Raw genomic sequence first — 6,283 nt, 5'->3', positions numbered from 1 at the left:
GGAACCTTTGAAATAGGAACCCTGTCTGATCATTCTGTCCATACCCACGGTGTAGCACAGGGCATGGTACAGACAAGTGCTTGAAAAATTATTGCCAAAAGAATGAATTAATAAGTGGATTTGCAGAGGATCTAAAACTTAATTAAGTATAACCAACATAGGATTGATTATTTTGTTGGTTCACACAGAGAGGCCAAAGTCCCAACACTTGGCAAACGTTAGCTGTTCTGTGATTTCCTCTTCTGCCCAGACCTCCAGGAGCAGCACAGGGGGAATGCGGCAGTCCCGTAGTGACATGGTTACCCTTTTGCCTTGCTTGAAAACAACAGCACTAATTCCTTTTACCTTCTTCACTCTTTATCTAAAGATTTCCTGGGCCTAGACTGGCCTTAAATCTCTGGGACAGACTGAACACTAATAAACGGGTTGCTGATTCTAAAATAAAATTAGACATCAAGTTTGGAGTTTGATATAAAAGCTTGAGAGACACAGGTTTGTTGCTAATTTAGATTACAAATGTCATCAAAAATAGAAACCAAAAAGGTTAGGTAATTTCTAAATTAAACACTCTTTCTTAGAATAATTACCATGTTACAGCCTCTGTGTACTTTGGTAGAATTTGAATAACACTTTATTGCTTAGAATAATATTCTATTCTTGTCACTAAATAATACTTGAGTACATGCTCTTGTACTCCCCGCCTGCAGGAACGGTGTTGCCCTGGACGATGGCACACCCTCTGCAGCAAGGCTTGGTTTTGCTGGAACTTTACAGGTGCTAAAAAATCTCCTTCTCTACTCCCCATTCATTCACAGGCAAGAGACCTAAGCTTTGTTATTTTTTCTAAATCTAAATGGATTGAGACAGGCGTGTGCAGTGACCATTAAGGACAGACCACGGTAGCATGAAGAGTACTATTTGAATCTTCTTTCCTTAGGAAGCTGGCTATGAAAAGGGCAGGCCCATCAATCATAATTTGAAAGGCAAGTTACAAATCCTTTGCTGGAGCTTTTACAAGCTATCATTGCAGCAAGCAGAACTGGGAACACTTTTTTGAGTTGAGCAAATACACCCGGTCATTTTGGACATTTTCATTTTGATAGCTTAGCCAGTGGGAGAAGGTTCCCAGGCTAAAATAATAGCTTTTCAGGCATTTCATGTTTCTACGTCTGAGTCTGAATTTAAGGAACGCTAATCTGCCTCCCTTTAAACCACAACAGCTACAGAATTCCACAGAATTTTGTCTAAAATGACATGAACTGGTTGTCATAGTCTGGGAGATAGTTCTTCACTGGAACACAGCGTTGCCTTTATTTGAAGGCCATACGTGCATAAGCAAACAATGGCTGTGATTTGTATATTTTTCTGTTACTTTAATGAATTTAAATTTCAATTATAGGAGCACAAGGCATGAGTTGTATTATTAAACTCTCCTTTATGTTTCTTAATGACGACTATTTTTTTTCTTTCTGAGTTAAAAAGAAACCCTTTTAGCTTAAAAGCCTGTGTAGTCTAAAAATGAATGATCACTATCCAGAGACTATGATCACTGTGCTATTTGTCCCTTAATATGTGTTCTCCTTTCTTCCATGGTAATAGAACCCCTGATTTTTAAGCTGGGCATGTAGCTGTTCAGAAAAAAGATAAAAAGGCTATTTCCCAGTTTCCCTTGCAAAGCACTAGGTGGAAGTATTATATGGCAACTTCTGGAACTTTCCTTAAATGACAGTTGGTGTGTACCTCTTGCCCCTTCTTTGCCCCTTCCTCCATCCTGCTGCTACAATTATAGACATGCTAGCAGGAGTTCTAGCTGCCATCTTGCACCATGAAGATAAGGACAACACAGCAGATGAGTGGGCAGAAATGTCATACCAGCTTGCCTACCTTTGCAGCTTTATACGAAAGAAAGATAAACTATCTTGTTTAAATGACTGTTCTTTTGGGTCTGTGTTTCTCAGAACAAAAAATAATCTTAATATACAGAATCACCTGTAATGGAAAATATTGGACAATTTAATCTGACATGAAGAAATAAACATACTGTAGCACACCTGATGGCTCATCTGCCCAACATCCTTTTCTATAACTGACCTTGTCCCTACCACTGTCCACATGGTTACAGTGAGAGTTTCCAAACTTTAGAACATGTTTCGACTGAAGGGTGATCCCCTGACTCAGGCTGGGCCAATCAAAATCTTTCCCCAGGGACTTGAAAATAAGATGGAGAGAAAGAGAGTTGTTTCTTTGAGCTGTAAGACTATAATAGTAAATATCTTAGCTACTGACAGCTTTATTTTCCACTATGTGTTTGGAGAAGTAGAAGAAAACAGGCTGCAAGAGAAAGAAAAATGAATCAGAGTCAAAGAAAGAAGCAGAGATTTAGAGATTCAGAAGAGAGAAGATTCCTAGGCTCCCCATAGTCTTCCGATACCTGGTTGTCTTGGCACTGTCGCTTGCTTACTCAATATCCATTCTCTGCTTTCTCCTTTCTAAGCGATGCTGATGTTTTTCTGGATCCCAACCCCACCCTTAGAGAGAATTGCAGATTGGTCTAAGATAATATACGCATGGCAATCCCTTAGCAACTGTACCGATCCAGTGATGGGCACACATCCTAAATTGGCTCGATCTGATCGACAATTTATATTCTATGTTTAGGCAGGAAGTTAATCTTCCTCATGCTGGACATGAACAAGGAAGCACGTAGTCCTGATTGCCATTGTCAGTTCTCTTGCCACCACGAGGGTGACCATCCTGGGAGGAGGGCAATACTGAAGATGGCAGCAAGAAGAAGTCTAAAAAGCTTGAGCCTTTGATGGCATTTTTAAAAACTTACTCGGGACTGAATCAAATACATTAGATAATAAATGACCTATTATAGAAATAAGGAGTCACCAAACTTTTTCTTAAAGGGCCAAATGGTAACTGTTTTAAGATTTGCAGGCTATAAGGTCTTTATTGCAACTAATCTACTCTGCTGTTGTAGCTGTAAAGCAGCCCTGGACAATACATATGTGAATGGCTGTGAATGCGTTCTAGTCAAAAAGGCGGCCAACCTACAGGCTGTCATTTGCCAACCCCTGTTATAAGCCAGTCTGAGTCAGAGTTTTATATTACTTGCCAAAACTACCATATATGATACACAGGTTCTAGTCCATTTCTGACAGCCAATTGCATCTTGCCCTTGGAGTCCATGAGGAATTCCAGTGTCTAGAGCTGATGGTCAAAATATTTAACAAAGGATACAGCATGAACACCAACCAACCATAAATATGTAGGGTGGCTATATTGGAGTGAATTGGCCGAATATGACTCTGTCATTCTCTCTCCAACAAGTCCTTTTTGTTACTTAAACCAGCCAGAGTGTATTTCTGTCATTTGTAGACAAATGCACCCTAATCATTCTTTTCAGATTTTCATTTTGGTACTCCTTTAATCAGTTTACTCATTTTTTGGTTAAGATGCTGATCAGTTTTATCTTATTTCTTCTTTTTGTTTCTCCATTTCTTTAGTTCAATATTTCAGTGCCAAGATTGTAATATCAATACTTTAAAAAATTGGGTAGATGAAAACTTTCCCTGATAATGAGCTCTTTTTTGAATTCCTGCAGCCCTTATGATCAATAACACAAGATCTAGCACTTGACACATGAAGTGAGACTGTAAAACATCAGAAAGATTTTAGCACCCATGCCACTGCTCAGACATCCAGTGCATTTTGTTAAATGCAGTTGCAAGCAGAAGTTATATTCCCATAAAGCTGCCATTTCTCAAAGAATCTTTGGAATTCCTCCAATCTCCTCACTTTATTTTGATATCTGATATTGATGGAGATCTATCACATTGTCACTAGGCTTGGCTCCAAATGGATTCCTGCCATTTGCACAAAAATAGATCCATCTTAAAGATTTGCAATCATTGAGTATTTTCCTTTCCCCCTTCCTTTCTCACATAATTATTAGCCACCAAGCTATGCCTAATATGCAGCTATTACTCTTCTAGGTGCTGGTGAGATAAAGGCCCTATTAGCAATATATTCATAATTTAATGGGAGAGAAAATAGTAAGTTATAATGTACCCAAATTTGCCCATGAGTACAAATATGGTCTTCCTAAGAGAAATAACCCAGATTTTGTAGGCTTTGCCCCACTTACGTATGTAGGAACCCAACCTCCTGCCAGGATTTTCACATGGGCTCCCACACTGACTGCTTATGTTTTTCCATTTCAGTTTTCTATTGTGAGCTTCTGCTTTTAAGCCTCAAGGATGCCAGGTGTCTGGGTTTTTTTTTGTTTTTTGACTTTCAAAACTTTTATTTAATGGTGGAGGAAAACAATACTACTTGTTATACTAGTTTAAAGCTTTTCCCATTGTTTTCAAAAAAAATCCTAGAAAACAATTTAACAGGGCAGACTGACTGGCAGCCAGTGTCTCTAGAACAGCTCAGAGTAGAGAATTCTTATTGTTTTCCAGACAGATCTGATCCCAAAAGGAAGTGGCTAGTTTAACCCTGGAAGTAAATGGAGAGCTAAAAGACAGGAGGAAAACGGTGAGGAGAGCAACTGAGACCACACTTCCTTTTCAAGCTCAGCCTGTCCCCCCACCTACCCCATTCTCCACTCCGCCCCATTTTTGGGGGTAGATTTTAAAAGAACATAAATTTCTGCAGATGGCTCCTCCTGGTCATCACACAGCAGCAATAAGCTCCAAGAGGGCAGGAGCTTTCTCCCTTTTCTTCAGTGTTGCATTCTTTAGGCCTAGAACAGTGCCAGACACTTACTAGCAGCTCAATACATATGCGATCATTGAATGAATGAATATCCAAACACACTTAATCCTTCAGTCCACCTTTCACTGGAACCTACCTGTCTCCCCTGCAGAAGTGGGGAGAATGCTCCTCCCCTCACTGGGTGGTACATTTTGTTTTCTGGGTCCTGATGCAGAGGTCCTTCTTTTCCAAAGTCCTTCCAAAGTCCTTGGTGATCACAGTCTTTCTCAAATTCTCTCTCAGCTCTTTTCTCTAAGGACTCAAGCCTGGTCCTTGGGTCACTGCTGGGAAAGAGATGTACTTGAAGCCCAACTATGGCCTAGGCTCAAACTTAATTTCCTGACTTAATTACAATATAGAGTGAAAAGAGCCACACACTAGATGCATTGCAGGGACATAGCAAAGGAGACAAGAAACTGAAGACAGCAGAAAATCAGAGGGAAGGGACGAATGGTATAGAAAAGATGATAGGTAAAACTTTGCCTGCTTCATACTTTTGCCTTGTACTTGCCCTGAGAATTTCATCTTCATAACCTGATTGTAACCTCCTCCTCCTGTTTTATAATTTCCTCTTTCCAAGTACAAAATAGGTGCTAGTTAAATATTTGTTGACTTGTTGATGAAGAGAATTAAGACCTTAATGGAGTCCCACTGCTTTTCCTCTAATATTTGCGTTTCCATATCGATTGCTCTGTTGTCACTGGGCTATGGGATACTGGATAATGAGAACTCAATAAACCCCCACTTGTTCAAATCCATAACTACTGAGGGACTACACACAATGTGCCAAGCACTGTGCTAGACAGAAAGCCACAAAGATTAATAAGATTCTAAAGAAGCATGCAGTGTAGTAGTTGAGATAAAGCATGTCAAATAACTATAATGTAAGGTAGAAAGAGTTCCGTGGTGTACTAGAAGATCACAGAGTGTGCTGTGAGAACACAGAGGAAGCAAGGAGAACTCTAATTTGTGAGCTCTGAGAAGTTACATAGAGGAGCCCTACGAAGAATATGCAGGATTTTAACCGGTGAAAATGGGAAAGCATGTGGGCAGTGGGAACTCCATGAACAAATACATGGAGGGGAAATTCGATCTACAAAGGATATATGTCATAGATGCTTCCAGTATTTTCTCTCATCCATTATCAGTTATGTGTCCGTCTCAACACACAACCAGCAGAATAGTGGCATGGCACGTTTTTTGAGTTCGCACTGAAGGAGACGCTTTCATTGAACAACGCGGCTGGCAAGATTTTAAAAGAAAGATTAAAGTAGCACGCTGCATGTGAATTGGTTTGTCAATTCTGCATGCAAAGCAGATGGCTCTTAAACATTTGTTCCATCCCTGGTATTGTCTGCCTTATAAATGCTAAAGAGTAGCCAAAATGGAGAATTCTATCATGTTAAAGGAATTTTTGCCTATAATTTGTTTATAACACACTCTTGACTAACGGGCAAGCTTCCTGCTCCCTGGGGCTATGCTCCAAGTGCACACACATTCCAGAAAGATTAGCCTT

This window comes from Equus quagga, chromosome 5 (assembly GCF_021613505.1).
Source record: "Equus quagga isolate Etosha38 chromosome 5, UCLA_HA_Equagga_1.0, whole genome shotgun sequence".
NCBI classification, from domain to species: Eukaryota; Metazoa; Chordata; class Mammalia; order Perissodactyla; family Equidae; genus Equus; species Equus quagga.
Note: the sequence above shows the minus strand (reverse complement) of the source record.